Raw genomic sequence first — 21,729 nt, 5'->3', positions numbered from 1 at the left:
TCTGAGGAAGTGGGGGTGCTCCCTTCTTGAACTTCTCTAATAATGACTGACACAGTGAATGCTTTCCCTAAAACTAGGGTTTGGAGATTGAGCAGCCAAAAATTCCAACTTTTTTCCATTACAGGAGGGAGACACAACCCCACCCAAGACCATGTGTAAATAACAATAGGTGGTCTCTAAACAGCCTTCCATGGCCAGGAACAGTGGTCAAAGAAGAGGGTAGGGGCCAGGCACAGGGGCTTATGCCTGTAATCCCAACAATTTGGGAAGCCGAGATGGGAGGATTGCTTTGAGGCCAGGAGTTTGAGAGCAGACTGGGCAACATGGTGGAACCCCCTTTCTATAAAAAATATAAAAATTAGCCAAGGATGCTAGGGCGCACCTGTATTTCCAGCCACTCAGGAGGCTGAGGCAGGAGGATGTCTTGAGCCTGGGAGATTGAGGCTGTGGTGAGCCAAGATCAAGCAACTGCACTCCAGCCTGCATGACAGAGCAAGACCCTGTTTCCCTGTCACAAACAAACAAACAACAAACAAAAACACATACACATAAACCCCGTTGTTTTAAGCAAAGTGAGTCCTGCTATCTGCAGGAGTTTGATTTTTTTCAAGAGCGTTATGTTGAACTGGTATCAGAGTTAAATTGCTTGGAACAATTGTTCCTGGATCAAACTGAGGGTTGGGCTGCTTTTTCTAGTGGCCCAATAACGAGATGCAAATAAACTGGGAAAGGAGGGAGTTTCTATTTCTGTTACCAGTTACAGGGAGAAAGCCTGGAAAATGCCACCAGAGCAACTCAAAATTACAAAGTTTCCCAGAGCTTACATACCTTCTAAACTATATGTCCACGTGTAAGTGTGCGTTCACCTAAAGACCTAAATAATTAGCTGCTTCTAGTCTAACTAAGGTCTGTGTCCTGAAGACCTTCCTCTGGAGCCTCAGTAAATTTACTTAATCTAAATGGGTCCAGTTGCTGGGATGATTACCCTTATCTTGTCTCCCGCTAAATCATGGAGGTTTGGGGACTTCCTTCACACTCCCAATAAACTTGTTTGTGGAGGCCTGGGGAGTTTCTTCACACCCCCAATAAAACTTATTTAATCCTAAACGTGTCCTGTTAAGAATTCCCTCGTTATCTTGTCATGCTTCAAGGCCCAGGAAAGGCCTGGGCAAAACTCTTGGAGGGTTTCTGTTACATTCCAGCCTTTGTATAAGGGCACTGGCTCTCTTAGCTTTTTTTTTTTTTTTGAAACAGAGTCTCGCTCTGTTGCCCGGGCTGGAGTGCAGTGGTGCGATCTCTGCTCACTGCAACCTCCGCCTCCCAGGTTCAAACGATTCTCCTGCCTCAGCTTCCGAGTAGCTGGGATTACAGGCATGTGCCACCATGCCCAGCTAATTTTTGTATTTTATGTAGAGACATGGTTTCACTATGTTGGCCAGGCTGGTCTTAAACTCCTGACATCAGGTGATTCACCCGCTTCTGCCTTCTAAAGTGCTGGGATTGTACAGGCGTGAATCACCATGCCCAGTAGGCTCCTTCAGCTTTGTTTTTTTTTTTTCTTTTTTTTTTTAGAGACAGAGTTTTGCTCTTGTCGCCCAGGCTGGAGTGCAATGGCAGGATCTCAGCTCACCGCAACCTCTGCCTCCCAGGTTCAAGCGATTCTCCTGCCGCAACCTCCCAAAGTAGCTAGGATTACAGGTGCCTGCCACCATGCCCAGCTAATTTCTTTTGTATTTTTAGGTGAGGTGGGGTTTCACCATGTTGTCCAGGCTGGTCTTGAACTCCTGAACAAGATGATCCATCCACCTTGGGGTCCCAAAGTGCTGGGATTACAGGCATGAACCACCACGTGCCCAGCCACTTTCAGCTTTTTATATTTAACTTAACCACACAGTCCCTGCTGAAATAGCTGTCATGGAGGCCTGTGTTAGTGAGACCAGACCTGCCACACAATGAAGGAGATGTTCTTCATTGAGATAATGTGGGCATCCGAATCAGCCTCCACAGGTCAGTGTCCCAGCTCCACCACTGACTAGCTGTGTGATTCTGATAGAGCTACTTAACCTCTCTGAGCTGTGGGATCTTCCTGTATAAAAGAGACGACCACGCAGTGCCTACCTCAAACAGTGGTTATCAGGATTGAGATAATCTGTGTAAAGCATTTAGTGCCTATGAAGCACTTCTTAGTGTATAAAGCACTTAGGGTGTAAAAGGCACATGGTAAATTCTGTTTGTCGCCTGGGCTGGAGCGCAGTGGTGTGATCTTGGTTCGCTGCAATTTCTGCCTCCCAAGTTCAAGTGATTCTCCTGCCTCAGCCTCCCGAGTAGCTGGGATTACAGCTGTGCACCACCACACCTGGCTAATTTTTGTATTTTTAGTAGAGATGGGGTTTCACCAGGTTGGCCAGGCTGGTCTTGAACCCCTGATCTCAAGTGATCTGCTGGTCTTGGCCTTTCAAAGTGCTGGGATTACAGGTGTAAGCCACTGCACCCTCCCTGTACATGGTGAATTCTGAGTAAATGGTAGCCAAAATCATTGTCATCATCATCGCCACAGGTAACCTTTTCCCCAAATAATACTCAGCTTCTCTTCTAAGTAAATGTTGAATAAATATTTTAGAGTGTTGAAGAAGCACCCCCAAATCTGCCCACTTGTTGATTCTAGCCAGTGATGTTAAATTTTTAGGAATCTGGAGACCAGTTGTTCAACTGTGGGTAGCTCAAAATCTGCAGCAGTGGGAGTATTTACACCGTGGAAATTGGCAAATGATTCACAACAAGGCTTCTACCTCCCTCCCCTGCTTCCAGCCAGTTAAACATTCCCCAGCACATCACTCATTCTAGTCCTAGCCTGCCCTACTTTGGGGCATCCAACAGAGATTACTTGTGTTTTCTTTGTGGTTCATCAAGCCCCAGGGTCTCACTTGCCTACAAAGGAGACCACTAATCACTAGCATGCTGAATAAACATGAAGTTGACTTAAACATTAATTTACTTATCATCAAAAGCTTATCTGCTTCTGCTGGTGCAATGACTCTGATGGGAATTGCGAGTGGTGATGGTAGACAGGTGATGGCTTCAGAGAAGTGTGCTGTGTGCTTTGGCAGGAGCAAGGCTAAGCTGAGACCGTGGTCTTAGTGGCCCAGTCCATGGGCTAAGCAGGAATGGGTGGGAAGAGGGCAGGGGAGTCTTCCCCGGGGCCTGCAGATTGTGTTTTTAAGATTTTTTTCCTTCAGTCCTTAGAAGCTCAGCTGAAAGGAATGACTACGGCCGGGTGTGGTGGCTCATGCCTGTAATCCCAGCACTTAGGGAGGCCGAGGTGGGTAGATCACCTGAGGTCAGGAGTTTGAGACCAGCCTGGCCAAATTGGTAAAACCCCGACTCTACTAAAAATACAAAAATTAGCTGAGCATGGTGGCTGGTGCCTGTAATCCCAGCTACTCCGGAGGCTGAGCCAGAGGAATTGCTTGAACCCAGGAGGTGGAGGTTGCAGTGAGCCAAGATCAAGATCATGCCACTGCATTCCAGCCTGGGCAACAGAGCAAGCAAGACTCCATCTCAAAAAAAAAAAAAAAAAATAGAGTGACTGCTTTAAAAATTCTTAAACAGGGCTGTGCACGGTGGCTCACGCCTGTAATCCCAGCACTTTGGGAGGCAGAGGCAGGCGGATCACTAGGTCAAGAGATGGAGTCTTTCCTGGCCAATGTGGTGAAACCCTGTCTCTACTAAAAATACAAAAATTAGCTGGGTGTGGTGGCGGGCGCCTGTAGTCCCAGCTACTCAGGAGGCTGAGGCAGGAGAATTTCTTGAACGCAGGAGGCGGAGGTTGCAGTGAGCTGAGATCACGCCACTGCACTCCGGCCTGGCAACAGAGTGAGACATTGTCTAAAAAAAAATAAAATTCCTAAACAGGAGGGGCTTAGGGCCAGCCAGTTGGTCACATGAAACAATCAGGGGACTTACCTTAGAGCTGCCTTCGCAGTAGGAAGTCCATGGTTTTTAGTGAGATTTGTGTCATACAAATTAATCAAAATTGCATAGTTTCTATCAAGTTTTTTCTTACACTTTGCACAAAATTGGGAAAAATGTCTATTTCCCATTTCTTTATTTTATTTTCTCTTATTGCTTCTGTCCTACCTGATATTTCCCACTTCAAGAGCACCTTTTTTTTTGAGATGCAGTCTCACTCTGTCGCCCAGGCTGGGGTGCAGTGGTGCCATCTTGGCTCACTGCAAGCTCCGCCTCCCGGGTTCATGCCATTCTCCTGCCTCAGCTTCCCAAGTAGCTGGGACTACAAGCACCCACCACCATTTTTTGTATTTTTTAGTAGAGACGGGGTTTCACCACATTAGCCAGGATGGTCTCGATCTCCTGACCTTGTGATCCACCCCCCTTGGCCTCCCAAAGTGCTGGGATTATAAGTGTGAGCCACCACGCCTGGCCCAAAAGCACTTTTTAAATGTTGAGGTGGTTTGAAGGCTAATGGAAATTACGAGGTGGGACTAAAACCATTCCCTGCCATCACCAAGAAAGCCCACTCCTTGGAAGTGCCACTGGTTGAAAGCTTTTTTTTTTTGAGACAGAGTCTCACTCTGTCACCAAGGCCAGAGTGCAGTGGCACAATCTCAGTTCACTGCAACCTCTGCCTCCCAGGTTCAAGCGATCCTCCCACCTCTGCCCCGCAAGTTGCTGGGACTACAGGTGCCCACCACCATGCCTGGCTATTTTTTTTTTTTTTTAAGTAGAGACAGGGTTTCACTGTGTTGCCCAGGCTGATCTCAAACTCCTGAGCTCAAGTGATCCACCTGCCTCAGCCTCCCAAAGTGCTGGGATTATAGGCATGAGCCACCGTGCCTGGCCTGAAACCGTTTTAGAAGGCTCCTGACTGAAAGAGCGGGATAAAGTAAGGGGGTATGGGAACAGAAGATGACAGCCTGGTATATCTGGGTGACATACGTAGGCAGTCTGTTGTAGTGGCAATTGTCAGGGCTCTGGAATCAGACTGTCTTCTTTCAAATCTTGCAAGCAGTCTGATCTTGGGCGATTTATTTAACCTCTCTGAGACTTCTGTAAAGTGGAGAATAAGGATGCCACCCTACAGATGATGAGGATTCAGTGAGATTGGGCTGGATACAAATCAGCTTTTGTTGGCATCAGCTTGAGAGGAGGGATGGACTTGGGAGTGGAGAGGGTGGATTTGGGAGAGAGGACGCCGCACAGTGGCAGGAACTCGCAGCAGGTGACTGAGAATGGAAGGCACAAGAGAGCTCAGATGCTGGGCCAGCTCAGAATAGAAACAGTATTGACAGCAGAATGCAAAGCAGTATCACTCGAATGACGGATGTTTAATTGGATTTCTCCAGGGCTGACTCACCGCCTTTGATAGATGCGATTGTCCTCGTGGTGTCTATCATGAGACTTGAAATTTTTCCACCTGCACCTGCAGTCTTTAGGCCTTGTTTCAAGAAAATGCAGGACTGTGTGTACCCTCCATGCCTGCCAGCCTTCCTTCCTTCCTTGTGTATTTACTGCGATGTGCCAGGCACGGGGTGGTGTGCTAGAACCACGAAGGAGAAAGGCAAAGTCCCTTAAAGGAGGTGCAGTCTGTTGAGGCAGAAACACAAAGAAATGCCTAGATGGTTCTGGAATGCCTAGATGTCAGTGGGATAACAAGGGGTCTATGGCTGCAGGAAGGAAGAGGACCTGATGTAGCTGAGGGCATCAGGAAGATTCCAGAAGGAGAAGGGATTAGTGAAGCTGCAGAGCAATTAGTTTGAGACAAAGATTTCTGAGCTGGGGGAGGAGTTGGGCAAAGGCTTGAGTGCAGGAGTTCAAGAGAACTCCTTGGGGCCAGGCTTTACACAGGGATGCACATGGGCTGTGTACCAGTCTGTTCTGACACTGCTGTAAAGATACTACCCGAGACTGGGTCATTTATAAAGGAAAGAAGTTTAATTGACTCACAGTTCTGCATGGCTGGGGAGGCCTCAGGAAACTTACAGTCATGGCAGAAGGCGAAGGGAAAGCAAGCACGTCTTACATGGCGGCAAGAGAGAGACAGCACAAGAGAAAAAGAGCGAGGAAGTGCCACATTTAAAACCAGCACCTCTCTTGAACTCCTGCACTCAAGCGATCCCCCTGCCTCAGCCTCCCGTAGTTCTGGGATAACAGGCAGGAGCTGCTGTGCCCACCTGGAGCTTAATCTCTGTTCATATCTTTAATTATTCTGGGCCAGCTTAGCCAAAGGCCTTAGGGGTAGGGTTAGGGACACCAAGGGCCAGTCTTCTATCCACTTCACAGCTCGCTGGGCCCTCCGAGGGAAGGACTATGTGTCTCATTCTAGGCACTGGTAAGACTCTGGGGGAAAAAAATCGAAAATAACAAATGGACGTGGTGGCTCACACCTGTAATCCCAGCACTTTGGGAGGCCGAGGTGGGTGGATCACTTGAGGTCAGGAGTTCAAGACCAGCCTGGTCAACATAGTGAAACCCCGTCTCTACTGAAAATACAAAAATTAGCCGGGTGTGCCCTGTAATACCAGCTACTCAGGAGGCTGAGGCATGAGGATTGCTTGAACCTGGGAGGCAGAGGTTGCAGTGAGCTGAGATTGCACCACTGCACTCCGGCCTGGGTGACAGAGCGAGACTTCATCTCAAACAAAAAAAGAAGAAGAAGAAATGAACTCACAACACTTACTGTCTCCTTCAAAGGAGCGAAGGATATGCAGAGGGCTAAGTGCGGTCCCAGAAACTGCCAGGTAGCATCAGTGAGCATGTGTGGGAAATCTGTTGGCCAACCTTACATGCACTGGGCACAGCCCAGTTCCCTGCCAGAGCCCAGAGAAGAAAACAAGCTCTGGTCTCTCAGTCAAAGCAGTGGGGTGGGAAGAGCCCTGCTGTCTCGCCACATGGCCTTGGTAGCTGGCCTATGTCTCAGTGTCTCTCAAAAGTGAAAACAGATCAGGAGGGCTGACACATAGTAGGCGCTCAAGAACTGTTTTCTGAATGAGTCAGTGAATCGGTGAACAGCATTCACCTCTCTGGGCATTGATTTATTCATTCATGTAAGGTGAGAGCTCTTCTAGCTGCAGAAATTTCTTTAGAGCCAGGCACAGTGGCTCACCCCTGTTATCTCAGTACTTTGGGAGGCCAAGGCAGGAGAATGGCTTCAGCCCAGGAGTTTGAGACCAGCCTGAGCAACACAGTGAGACCCCCATCTCTACCAGACATTTTTTTTGAGGTAGAGTCTCCCTCTGTTGCCCAGGCTGGAGTTCAGTGGTACGATCTCAGCTCACTGAAACCTCCAACTCCCAGGTTCAAGCAATTCTCCTGCCTCAGCTTCCTGAGTAACTGGGATCACAGGCATGCACCACCATGCCCGGCTAATTTTTGTATTTTTAGTAGAGATGGAGTTTCGCCATGTTGGCTAGGCTGGTCTCGAACTCGTGACCTCAATTGATCCACCTGCCTTGGCCTCCCAAAGTGCTGTGATTACAGGCATGAGCCACCGTGCCTGGCCCAAAACATTTTTTTAAAATTACCCAGGCGTGGTGGCATGCGCCTGTAGTCCCAACTACTTGGGAGGCTGAGGCAGGAGGATTGCTTGAGCCCAGGAGGTCAAGGCTGCAATGAGCTATGATTACACTCCTGTACTCCATCCAGCTTAGGCAAGAGAGAGAGAGACCTTGTCTCAAAAGAAGAAAAAGAAAAGAAAAGAAACTTCTTTAGTCTCTGAATACTTACGAAGGTTCTTTCTGAAGACCAAAGTTCAGCAAAATATTTCTGTAAAGGGCCAAGTACTAAATACCTTAGGCTCTACAGAGTGTACAGTCTCTGTCATGATTACTCACCTCTGCCACTGCCATGAAAAGTGGCCACAGACAATGCCGAAATGAAGGGACATGACTTTGTTCCAATAGCATGTTATTCACAGATGCTGAACTTTGAATTTCATATAATTTTCATTTATCAGAAAATGTTATTATTTTGATTTTCCCCAACTATTTAAAAATGAAAATTAAACTATTCTTAGTTCGTGAGTTGTACCAAAACAGGCAGTGGGCCAGATTTTGACCATGGGCTGTAGTTTGCCAACCTCAGCTGAAGATTGATGAGCAAACACATCTTCCAGGAATTCCTTGGAGCGTCTTAGACAGAAGGTCAAAGGGAGAGTGTGCTCTCTCCTTGGTGTGGAAATACTGATCACTATGTCTTCCAAACTGGGTTTCATAGACACAACTCCATGCCGTGCTCTCACTCTAGAACCTAAGATGGCTCCCATGTTAAGGTTCTTTACAACCCAGACACATATGTCCCTGATATGTCCTAACTCGGCAGACTCTTCATTGTCACCTACCCTGGCATACCACACCCATTCCTAATATTTGTCTCAGCTCCCCCTTCTCTCTGAGTGCCTGGAATCTTTTCCTGACCCCTCCAAGTTGTGCCCTCCCCTGGAAGTTGCACCTCGATTTGAGCAACCTTCTCCCAGACTATCCTGATTTCTGTCTTCCTTGAACTCCAGTCACTGTCTGGAGCTTTCACAGTCCCAGTCGACAGCACGGGCTCAGATCAGACTGCCCGGATTCCAGTTCCTACCACTTGCTCTGTGACGTTGAACAATTCTTTATCCTGTCTGAGAGATAATAATAATAGTCCTTACCTCATAGAGTTGCTGCAAGAGTTCACTGAGATGATTTGTGTAAAATGCTTAATCCAGAGCCTGACATCAATCATATGAAAGCATTCAATAAGTACTAGAAATTATACTTCTGTATTGTTTGATGTTTTTATAGTGAGACCATATTTATGTAATATTTGTATAATTTTTTCAATAGACCAAGCTGGGTGTGGTGGTGTATGCCTGTGTTCCCAGCTACTTGGGAGGCTGAAGCAGGAGGATCCCTGAAGCCCAGGAGTTCAAGTCCATCCTGGGCAATATAGTAAGACCCTGCCTCTAAAAAAGAAAAAAAAACAGGACCAAGTATTCTTTTTTTTTTTTTTTAGATGGTGTCTCGCTCTGTTGCCCATGCTGGAGTGCAGTGGCATGATCTCAGCTCACTGAAAGCTCCACCTCCCAGGTTCATGCCATTCTCCTGCCTCAGCCTCCCAAGTAGCTGGGACTACAGGTGCCCACCACCATGCCTGGATGATTTTTTGTATTTTCAGTAGAGACGGGGTTTCACTGTGTTAGCCAGGATGGTCTCGATCTCCTGACCTTGTGATCCGCCCACCTCAGCCTCCCAAAGTGCTGGGATTACAGGCTTGAGCCACCGCACCCAGCCAGGAGCAAGTATTCTTTTAGGTCTAAAACAAAGGTAACTAAGCAATACTGGTGTTTGTTTGTTTGTTTGTTTTGAGACAGGGTCTCACTCTGTCAAGGCAGACAGCTGGACACCCACATCAAGAAAATTGACTATTTTCAAAAGTCAATCCTTGCCTCCCAGGTTGGAGTACAGTGGCGTGATAATGGCTCACCCAGGAGCTCAACCTCCTGGGCTTAAGTGATCCTCCTATCTCAGCTTCTCTGGTAGCTGGAACCACAGGTGCACACCACCAGGCACAGCTAATTTTTTTATTGTGTAGCGACAGAGTCTCGCTATGTTGCCTAGGCTAATCTCGAACTCCTGGACTCTATCGATCCTCCCATCTCAGCCTCAAAGTACTGGGATTACAGGCATGAGCCACTGTGCCTGGCCATAATTTTTTCTATCATACATACAGAAAAGAGCAGTATTAGTAGTTGCTATTGTAAGAAAAATCAAAACTAAGGCAGTCTAGAAAGCCCTTGGAAGAGAGAAGAATAAACTGCACTTGAGGAAGTTGACATTTGTTTGGGAACAGAGTGGGAACAAGGGTCTTGAAGGAAGTGACATTTGTTTGGGAACGAGTGTCTGACTGCAATCAAAGGAAAAGCCAGTGTGACAGGTGGATGTAAATCCACAGACCATTAAAATGGCCACAGAGAGAAAACACATATTGGCCTTCCAGGGTGCAACATGAGGGCATTCCCTTCCTATGTACACTGGCAGGCACCTCTCCAGTCCCTTGGTCCCCAGCAAGATGCTGAGAAATTGCTGAGGCCAGGGGCTCCCTGGAGACTTATCAACACTTATCCTTACCCAGGGATAGTGTTTAAGCCCATGAATCCTACGAAAGCTGAACCAATGCACGTTTATCATCTTGGAACCATTTGATTTGAGGAAATTGTAATAGCACATGCTGGCCAGGCACAGTGGCTCATGCCTGTAATCCCAGCACTTTGGGAAGCTGAGGTGGGTGGATCACCTGAGGTCAGGAGTTCGAGACCAGCCTGGCCAACATAGTGAAATCCCGTCTATACTAAAATACAAAAATTTGCTGGGCATGGTGGCACACACCTGTTATCTCAGCTACTTGGGAGGCTGAGGCAGGAGAATTGCTTGAACCTGGGAGGTGGAGGTTGCAGTGAGCCGAGATCCCGTCATTGCACTGCAGCCTGGACAACAAGAGCGAAACTCCATCTCAACAAAAAAAAAAAAAAAAGAAAGAAAAGAAAAAGAAAAAAAAATAGCATGTGATGGTGAGATACACATTTTGCACAGAAATGTTGGCTGAGATAGTCCAGGAGAGTCTCTGTGAGCTGACTTCTTGCCTAGGGTGGAGGAGTGGATGGAAGTGGCTGTTCCTACATACCCACGCTGCCTGTGCAAAACCGTGGGCTGCCTGCACCACACACACAAGCCTGTTTGATTCTCATACAAAACCAAGACAAAGGTGTAATCTCTTTTCAACAGTGACAGCACTGAGGCTGAGAGCAGCAAAGTAGGTCATAGCCAGTCAATGGGGGTACTGAGATCTGCATTGAGATCTGGCTGTGTCTAAAGCGGGTTGTATCCTCTCTGTGCTCGCAGAATGGGGCTCGAGGGCTCATCTAAACCTCTCATTTTATTTATTTATTTATTTATTGAGATGGAGTCTCACTCTGTTGCCAGGCTGGAGTGCAGTGGTGCGATCTCGGCTCACTGCAGCCTCCACCTCCCAGGTTCAAGTGATTCTCCTGCCTCAGCCTCCTGAGTAGCTAGGACTACAAGCATGTGCCACCACACCCAGCTAATTTTTGTATTTTTAGTAGAGACGGGGTTTCACCATGCTGGCCAGGCTGGTCTCGATTTCTTGACCTCGTGATCCACCCTCCTCAGCCTCCCAAAGTGCTGGGATTACAGACGTGAGCCACCGTGCCCGACCCAGACATGACATCTTTTTCTCACCTGTCTTAAGATGCCGGCAGCCTCTGTAACTTATTTTTAAAAGGAGACAATAAAGACTATTTTTAAAAGTCAATCCTTCCCTCTGAAAACCTGCCTCTGCCTTTGTCGTGGTCTCTGCTGGGTTTCCATTAGGCTGCAACTCAAGCTGCTGATGCCTCCATTTCATGTTGTTTTCACAAACATTTTGTAAAGCAGCAGCTCTATTATTCCAGCAGGGCCTGATCACCTCTCCCCACTCAATGCTGATAAAAATGACCCACTTTCCCCTATCGTCCCAGCGTGAAAGGCCAAGATGCTGAATGACACGGGTTGGCTTTCTTTTCCTTCCGAACGTTAATCAGGTTCTTGAAGATAACATCTCTCTCTGGAACGAGCCGGCAGCAGCAGAGTTTGATTTCCAGGTTCAGCCCTAATGGTACAGAGACCTGGACTAATGTGGCTTATTCAAAGTTCCAGCCATGCTTCTAAAGCATGGCTTATTCAAAGTTCCAGCTATGCTTTTAAAGCACTTTGCATGAACTAGTCACATGTCTTTTGAACAATATGATTTAATGGCATTGGAAAATCATCATGATGTCATGCTTGCAATGAGCGGGACAGCTGTAGGTATGTCTTGATCCAATACGCATTAAAAATGCACCTATCCACACACATGTATCTGTGAAAATGTCTTCAGCTGCAAGTAACACAGCATCCGATGACTAGTGTCTTAAATCTTGGGTGACCAGCTGTCTCTGTTTGCCTGAGACTGAGAGGTTTCCAAGGATCTGGAAATTGCAGTGCAGAAACTGGGGCAGCCCCAGGCAAACCAAGTCTGTTGTTCACACTGCTTAAGTCATAAGGGCATTTAATATTTACTTGAGGCTGGGCACGGTGGCTCACACCTGTAATCCCAGCACTTTGGGAAGCCGAGGCAGGTGGATCACAAGGTCAAGAGTTCAAGACCAGCCTGGCCAAGATGGTGAAACCCCATCTCTCCTAAAAATACAAAAATTAGCCAGGCATGGTGGCGGATGCCTGTAATCCCAGCTACTCAGGAGGCTGAGGCAGAGAATTGCTTGAACCCGTGAGGCGGAGGTTGCAGTGAGCCGAGATCACACCACTGCACTCCAGCCTGGGCAACAGAGCTAGACTCCGTCTCAAAAAAAAAATTTTTTTTGACTTGATAAGCAGTCCAGATGCAGGTGGCCCGAGGGTCAGTGGGGTGGCCCCAGTATGCTATCAAGGGTCTGGCTGTTTCCTCTCCTCCCTTCTACCCTAGATAGCGAACCTGTCCCATTCTGCCCATGCGTGGTAAGCTAATTGCTGTTACAATGGATTTGGCAAAAGAAAAGAATTTATTCACACCAATGCAGCCAAGCAAGGAGGCAGGAGAAAAGGTCTCATACTTGCCTCCCTGAATATGAAATTTAGGGATCTTTATGGAATAAAGGAGCAGGGTGGTCTAAAGTGTGGGGAAAGGTGATGGGAGGCAAGGAAAAGTGAGGTCATTGGCAATCCGCACATACATAGCCAAGCTTCCTGGATCTTCATAGGAGGCATGTTTAGAAAATGGCAGCATTAGCATGATCTCAGGGAGTTTTGGGCCCTCTGACATCAAAAGGTCACTTCTCCAGCATTTGCACAGGTTCAGTTGAAGGGTCATTGATCTCAACAGGTTCAAACTGGTCAAGAGCTGCCCCCATAGTCCTGAAAAACAACTTTAAGCAACCACTACCATAGTCACATATGTGTCATAGTGACATATGTGACATATGACATATATGTACCATAATAACATATAGTGACATATGTAAGGAAGCCAGTGAGGGGGTTAGGTATATATCATTTGGCTGCTTGACTTTTAGCTATATAAGTTTTAAGACCAGCTATAAGTAAGTGGTTAAAAGAAAGCAAGGCAAGTTAAGTTTGGTGGGCTTAATCAGGTTAGCGTTCGGTTTCACCGTCCTCACGTGAGTGGCTGTAGGAGCTTAGGACCAGGACGGGGGAGAACCAGAGGCCCTAATTATCCTTCCCAGAAGCCTGCCCAAGCGAACTTTCTCTTAAGGGCTTTCTCTAAGCCCACCAAACTAAACTTGCCTTGCTTGCTTTTAACCACTGACTTCTAGCTGATCTTAAAACTTATATAGCTAAAAGTCAAGCAGCAAAATGGTATTTAACTAAACCCCACAATAGCTTCCTTATATATGTCACTATATGTCATTATGGTACATATAAGTCATATGTCACATATATGGCACTATGACACATATGTGACTATGGTAATGGTTGCTTAAAGTTGTTCTCTTACATTTCATTGGCTCAGAGTAGATGTCATAGCTACCTCCAGTTGCAAGAGAGTCTGGAAAAGTGCGTGTCTGGCCAAAGCAAATGGGATTCTGTGACTGGCTTCCATCAAGGCTGGGCAGGTTGCCTCCTGGACAAATCAGAGCTCTGGGAGAAAGGGGGAGGGGAAGGTCTACAACCAATCATGCCCGCTGCCACTCATGGAGCCACATGGAGAGGAGACAGCACGGTGAAATTGTCAAGAGCAGGAGCTAGGGCTGAATCTGGAAGGCCACTTACCAGTACAGAACTCTGGGTGTGTTGCTTAACCTCCATGTACTCATCTTTAAAATGGAGCTAAAAACAATATTTCTCTTCCTGGACTGCTGTGAGGGTCTAGAAGAGTTTATGCACAGAAAATGCATTTACATGTAAATGCTCCGTAAATTCTGACTTCTTGTTTGCCTTAATGGCAGAACCCATCCTTCCATATTCCAGAAAAGGACTTGATTTTTAGTTACGTGAATGGACACCCAACCCTGATGGAAAGCTTGGGGTTGGGGGACAAGCTTCTTTCTTGGAAGGATGTCCAAAGGACCATGAAGCTTTTGGTTTTGCCAGCTGGGGTTTGTAAGTTGAAGAACAGAGCTGAATGATTTAGGACAGGGGTGTCCAATCTTTTGTCTTCCCTGGGCCACATTGGAAGAATTGTCTTGGACCACACATAAAATATGCTTATAGTAACAATAGCTGATGGGCTTAAAAAAAAAAATCACACACAAAAAATCTCATGTTTTAAAAAGGTTTACAAATTTGTGTTGGGCCACCTTCAAAAGCCATCCTGGGCCTGATTTGGACAAGCTTGATTTAGGACCTCATGGTCCTCCTTTGGTGGGAGGTGTGCGGAGGAGGTAGAGAGAAAGAGAAGGGATGAGGCATGAGGAAAACTGAGCCATCTCATAGGGACGCTGATGAAGTCCTGCAGCGTGACTCCCGTCAGCAATTCTGTAGAGCTCCACCTCGCTTGTCAATGGGTTGTGGGCTTGGATCTTTTGGGAGGATTCAGTGACATGCTAAGGGTAGCCTAGAGGTAGACAACGGGCCAGGGCAAAGGCCCCCGGGGCAAGCCCGCCACCCTTAGGTTACATGGAGGAAAAAAACTGCTGTGAAATACACCAGAACCCTCGGAGTAGAAGTGGCCTCTGCTACATGTAGGTCAAGGTTTTGCATACTTTCATCTTCCTTCTTTGTACTTGTTTGTATTTTCCAAAATTTCTACAATGATTAGGGATCCATGCTACAATCAGATAAAAATGCCATTTACAAACTTTTATTGGCCAGGCATAGTGCCTCATGCCCGTAATCCCAGCACTTTGGGAGGCTGAGATGGCTGGATCGCTTGAGTCCAGGAGTTTGAGACCAGCCTGGGCAACGTGGCAAAACCCTGTCTCTACCAAAAATACAAAAAATTCTCTGGGTGTGGTGGCACCTCCCTGTAGTCCCAGCTACTCCGGAGGCTGAGGAGGGAGGATGGCTTGAGCCCAGGAGGCAGAGATTGCAGTGAGCTGAGATTGTGCCACTGCATTCCAGCCTGGGTGACAGAGCCAGACTCTGTCTCAAAATAAAATAAAATAAAATAAAATAAATAAATAAAAATAAAAACTTTTACAAAGAAGAGTATGAGCACTGAAAGTTATTTTTAAACAGGTTTTACTTGTTAGCTCCATTCCCCAGAAATAGTGCTTCTTCCACATCATTTTCTCTTTCCTTTTTTCTCTGCTGCTTTTTTTTTTTTTTTTTTTTGAGACAGAGTCTCACTCTGTTGCCAGGCTGGAGTGCAATGGCACGATCTCAGCTCACTGCAACCTCTGCCTCCTGGGTTCAAGTATTCTCCTGCCTCAGCTTCCTGAGTAGCTGGGATTACAGGCACCCACTACCAACCACGCCTGGCTAATTTTTGTATTTTTAGTAGAGACAGGATTTCACCAAGTTGGCCAGGATGGTCTTGATCTCTTGACCTTGTGACCTGCCCACCTCAGCCTCCCAAAGTGCTGGGATTACAGGCGTGAGCCACCAAGCTGGCCTTTTTTTTTTTTTTTTTTTTTTTTTTTTTTTGAGATGGAATCTCACTCTGTTGCCCATGCTGGAGTACAGTGGCATGATCTTGACTCACTGCAACCTCTGCCTCCCAGGTTCAAGCGATTCTCCTGCTTCAGCCTCCTGAGAACTGGGGATTACAGGCATGTGCCACCACACCTGACTAATTTTTATATTTTTAGTAGAGAAAGGGTCTCACCATGTTGGCCAGGCTGGTCTTTAACTCCTGACTTCAAGTGATCCTTCCACCTCGGCCTCCCAAAGTGCTGGGATTACAGGTGTGAGCCACCGCACCCAGCCGTTCTCTGCTTCTTTCTCACAGCTAATGATAATAATAGTAAAGGCCAAGGGTGGTGGCTCATGCCTATAATCCCAGTGCTTTGGGAGGCTGAGATGGGAGGATTGCTTGAGGCTAAGAGTTCTAGACCATCTTGGCCAACATAGTAAGATTCTGTCTCTACAAAAAATTTAAAAATTAGCTGAGTGTAGGGGCATATGCCTAAAGTCCTCGCTACTTGGAAGGCTGAGGCAGGCAAATCCTTTTACCCCTGGAGTTCGAAGCTGCAGTGAGCTATGATTGCCCTGCTGAACTCCAGCCTGAGTGATAGAGCCAGACCCTGTCTCTAAAAAACGTAACAATAGTAGATAGCATTTACTGGGCATTTGACCGTGTAGGTCCCAGGCACTGTGCTCAATGCTTAACGTGCATAATAATCCCAGCAAATAGTACTGCCATCATTCCTATTTAAAACATGACGGCTAGGTGCGGTGGCTCACGCCTATCATCCCAGCGCTTTGGGAGGCTGAGGCAGGTGGATTGCCTGAGGTCAGGAGTTTGAGACCAGCCTGATCAACGTGGTGAAATCTTGTCCAAAAAAAAAAAAATTAGCTGGGCCTGGTGGTGCATGCCTGCAATCTCAGCTACTTGGAAGGCTTAGGTTGGAGAATCACTTGAACCTGGGAGGTAGAGGCTGCAATGAGCCAAGATCGCGCCATTGCACCCCAGCCTGGGCAACAAGAGCAAAACTCTTTCTCAAAAAAAAAAAAAAATAGATAAATAAATAATTAAAAATGAGTTAGGTGAGACAGAAAAGGAAGTCACTGTACCATGGCCCTTTGAGCCAGAGTTGTTTGGTGCCAAAACTCTGCCTCCTAATCACTGCCTGTCTCTCCTTTTGTCCTTTCTCCATCTTCTCCTCTCTTACCTCTCAAAAATTATCAATAATTTGATAATTCTGTGGTTAGAATCCAAGATTCCTCAACTTCAGTGTGATTGACATGGTGGCTGGCCCACTGTCTGTTGTGGGAGTTGTTCTGTGCACAGTAGGATGTTTAGCAGTGTCCCTGGTCTCTACCCACTAGATGCCAGTAGCAACCACACCCCTCCCCAACACACACACAATTATAATAACCAAATATGTCTCCAGGCATTGCCAAATGTTCCTGGGGACCAAGATTGCCCTGATGTAGCCTGATCTCTGCAAAAGCACCTGGAGTCTCTCCAGTTGAACGATCGCTGATAGAAACCCATGGGAACAGTCTGTGCCCTCCCGGCAAGTCCACACTCATTTCAGGCAGCTGTCACCTGCTAGGACATTCCAGGGCAGGGCTTGAAAAATGCTTGGCATGCCTCTGGCAACAAGAGATGCAGGCTGAAGCAAGGCATTCCTGCCTCTTGTCCTGAAACTGGGATGCTGGCATTAGAATGGACAGCATGAGTTGTTCTTGAGTGGCAAAAGGCAAGGGGCCCTGCTGTGGTTTTTATGTCTGTCTCCTCCAAGTCTCATGCTGAAATTAGTCTGTTCTCACATTTCTATAAAGAACTACCTGAAGCCAGGTGCGGTGGCTCACGCTTGTAATCCCAGCACTTTGGGAGGCTGAAGTGGGTGGATCGCTTGAGCCAAGGAGTTGGAAACAAGCTTGGGCAACACGGTATAACTCTATCTCTATTACAAAGAAAAAAAAAATTTTGTTTTTTTGGGTTTTTTTTTTTTTGAGACAGAGTCTTGCTCTGTCACCCAGGCTAGAGTGCAGTGGCGTGATCTTGGCTCACTGCAACCTCCGCCTCCTGGGTTCATGCCATTCTCCTGCCTCAGCCTCCCAAGTAGCTGGGACTACAGGCACCTGCCACCACGCCTGGCTGATTTTTTGTATTTTTAGTAGAGATGGGGTTTCACCATGTTAGACAGGATGGTCTCGATCTCCTGACCTTGTGATCCACCCGCCTCGGCCTCCCAAAGTGCTGGGATTACAGGCGTGAGCCATCGTGCCCAGCCAGAAAAAAAATTTTTAAACTACCTGAGATCGGGTAATTTATACAGAAAAGAAGTTTAATTGACTCGCAGTTCCACTGGCTGTACAGGAAGCATGGCTGGCGAGGCCTCAGGAAACTTACAATCATGGTGGAAGGCGAAGGGGAAGCAGGGAAGTCTTACATGGCTGGAGAAGGAGCAAGAGAGCAAAGAGGGAGGTGCTACACGCACTTAAACAGCCAGATCTCATAAGAACTCACTCACTATCAGGAGAACAGCAAGGGAGATGTCTGTCCCAATGATCTAATCACCTCCCCCCAGGCCCCTCCTCCAACACTGGGGATTACGATTTGACATGAGATTTGGGCGGGGACGCAGATCCAAACTACATCATAGGGCCCCATAGGAGGTGTTTGAGTCACTGTGGTGGATCCCTCATGAACAGATTAAGCTCTTCCTGGGAGGTGGGGGTGAGTGAGTTCTCACTCTTTTAGTTCCTGGACAGCTGGTTGTTAAAAAAAAAAACTCTGGCACCTCTCCCTCTCTCTTGCGGGACCTCTTGCCCTGTGACTTCTGCACACATGAGCTCCCTTTCACCTTCTATGAGTGTAGCCAGCCTGAGGCCCATGCCAGATGTCCCATCTTCCAGCCAGCAGAATCATGGGCCAAATAAACCTCTTGGCTTTATAAAGATATTATTTCCTCTTCATTAAAGAACAACTTTTCTAAATGTTGGGGGAAATGTCCATAGTCATTACTCAATCAAAACTTGTGTTCTTATAAGCCTAAGGACCATTTTAGATTGTTTACATGTTTTTTTGTGTGTGTGTATCCATAAAATGCATATGTAAATTTTTTTTGTTTTTAAGCATTCACCCAAACAAAAAAATCACAGGTAAACCCATATATCTGAGATGCCATTATTCTGAGCAAAATAAGAGATAATCACTTCAAGTTAAATTGAAAATTTTCCTGAAGCCGTACATTTCAAGTGAAATAAGTAATTCTAAATAGGACAATTTAAATTGGATAATTTTAAAGCATCTATAATTAGTTTATTTGCAAAATTCCTGAAAGGAAAAATTTTATCATTGCCATCACAGCAGGTTTCCTCATCCGGATGAGGAAACTAGACAAATGCTAGTGTGTTTTAACTAGCTAAACAAAACTAAGTTAAATGAACATTAAAAAATTTCCCTAGTGGGCCATTCCTTAACAAAATATTGAAATCCCTGTTGCTAAGTTGACTAAAAGGTCATGATAAATGGATTATATAAGACTTGACTCATAGAAACCTAATCAGACGGTTAGAGATGTTGGCAGTTTAGGACCTGCTGCCATAAATGTGTGAATAACCTTTTGTAATCTAACCTATTGACCTGCATGTTTTTTCTTTACTCCAACTCATTCCTTACATGTAGGCTCAATCTTTAGTTTGCTTTACTGGTTCAGCAAAAGCCAGGAAGAACAACTTTGTAGTAATCAGAATGTTATCCAACTGTATATTGTTTACTTTATTGTAAATACTGGTGAAAAGTGGTTAATAAATAGTTTTACATTCCTTCATGCAAAAAAAAAAAAAAAAGTACTCAGCCACAGGCATTCCTTGATAGCAACACTCAACAGACTAAGACAGGGCCCCGTACCAGTCTATAGATGGCACTGCTGAAAGGAGTCAGCAGCCCCAGCCCTTGATGGAGACGCTGAGGAATGAGGCAGAAAGATCAGTGGACTCAGACTCCGAAGGGTCAATTTCTAGTTTTGGTCCTACTCCATGAGCTGTGTGTACTCAGTTGAGCCTCTTTACCTGTTTCCACATGAGTAAAATGAAAATATAATTTCTGTCCTCTGGCTTTTCCTAGGATAGTTGTCAGGAGCAACTAGTGGTTCCACTTCTGAGAATCTAAACCCCAAATAATCCAGCATGGAGAAAAAGCCTTAGAGGAACTGATGTTCATCCTGCAGTGGCCAAAATTGCTCAAACCTGAAAAGCCAGCCTTAGTAATCAAGATGAGGGTGTAATTAGCACAATCCCGATGAATCTCATTTGTGAAATTGCAGACAGCCATTACAAATATTGTTTACAGCAAGATGAGTTAATTTTTGTAGCACACACACAAAACCATAATGTTTAATGCAAAATTATAATGTGTAATGCAAAACTGGGTTGCAAAAGCAACCCAATTACTGAGATGACAGGAGCCAGCACCCACTGTCCCCCACAGCCACACTGTTGGTAATGCCACGCACGATCTCTCTGAAGGGCAATTTGGAAATTCCTACTACAATGTAAGGGTTCATGTCACTAGACCCAGCAATTGCATTTCTAGGAATCTATCCTAGAAATGTGTTAGGAAACAACCCAGATGTCTATGAATAGAGGAATAGTTAAATAAATTAAAGTTAAATAGATCACTGTATTATCAGCCGAGTGCAGTAGCTCATGCCTGTAATCCCAGCTACTAGCTACTCTAGAGGCTGAAGCCAGAGAATCACTTGAACCTGGGAGGTGGAAGTTGCAGTGAGCCAAGATCACACCACTGCACTCCAGCCTGGGTGATACAGTGAAACTCTGTCTAAAAAAAATAAAAATAAAAATAAATTTAAAAAATAAAAATAAAATAGATGACTGTATATCGATATAATGGTATACTATGCAGCCACTAAAAATGTGGAGATTTGCATATACCGATATGGAAAGATGATCAAGACTATTAAAGATGATTAAATTGAAAAAAGCAAATTGCAAAAAATTTTTGTACAATAACAATGGTGTCATATATGATATTATAAGCATATGCATTTTTTTAAAATCTGGAGGAGGCTGGGTGCAGTGGTTCATACCTATATCCCAGCACTTTGAGAGGCTGAGGTGGGAGGATTGCTTGAAGCCAGGAATCCAAGACCAGCCGGGCAACATAGTGAGGTCCCTGTCTCTACAAAAAACTGTTTAAAAGTTAGCCTGTAGTCCCAGCTGCTCCGTAGGGGCTGGGGTTGGGAGGGGTTGTGCAGAGGTGGGAGGATCTCTTGAGCCCAGGAGTTCAAGTCTGCAGTAAACTATGATCACACCACTACACTCCATCCTGGGCAACAGAGCGACACTCTATCTCCAAAAATAAAAAATAAAAAAATTTAAACATTTTCAAAATAAAAATAATGTTTTAAAAAATCCAGAGGAATACATACGAAATTGTTGACAATGATTCTCTCTGAAGGACAGAAGGAGACTTTCCTCTATGTTATGAATTTCTGTAATGTTTAAAAAATGTAAACTTTAGCTGAAAAACAAAACTGAGTATGCCATATGAACCCACTCATATAAGCAAACCAAAGTCAGGCACATGAAGACTGGAAGGAGCTCTATCGAGGTGTTATTAACAGTGACTGATGGCCAGGCACCATGGCTCAGGCCTATAATCCCAGCAGTTTGGGAGGCTGAGGTGCGCAGATCACTTGAGGCCAGGAGTTCAAGACCAGCCTGGCCAACATGGTGAAACCCCCTCTCTACTAAAAATACTACTAAAAATACAAAAAATATTAGCTGGGCATGGTGGCAGGCACCTATAATCCCAGCTACTTGGGAGGCTGAGGCAGGAGAATCTCTTGAACCCGGAAGGCGGAGGTTGCAGTGAGCCGAGATCATGCCACTGCACTCCAGCCTGGGCAACAGAGTGAGACTCTGTGACAAACAAACAAACAAAAAACAGTAATTGATCATTTCTAGGTGGTGGGATAATTGAGCAGTGTTTGGCTTTTTCCTTTTGAGGGAAAACCTCTACAATGAGCATGTATGGCCTCTTCAAAAGATAACCCACCTTTAACAGCTTCTTTGTGTTAACCGGGTGATGCTCAGGGTGGAATGCTCT

General features: G+C 45.9%; 1 protein-coding gene across 1 annotated transcript in view; it reads left to right on the top strand.

Annotated features, from left to right (window-relative positions):
* The window catches only part of LOC100446970 (bMERB domain-containing protein 1-like), a 65,162-nt gene that overhangs the window by 29,778 nt on the left and 13,655 nt on the right, over window positions 1-21,729 (top strand). The window lies entirely within an intron of this gene.

This window comes from Pongo abelii, chromosome 18, assembly GCF_028885655.2.
Source record: "Pongo abelii isolate AG06213 chromosome 18, NHGRI_mPonAbe1-v2.0_pri, whole genome shotgun sequence".
NCBI classification, from domain to species: Eukaryota; Metazoa; Chordata; class Mammalia; order Primates; family Hominidae; genus Pongo; species Pongo abelii.
This window is presented reverse-complemented; position numbering and strand designations above follow the sequence as displayed.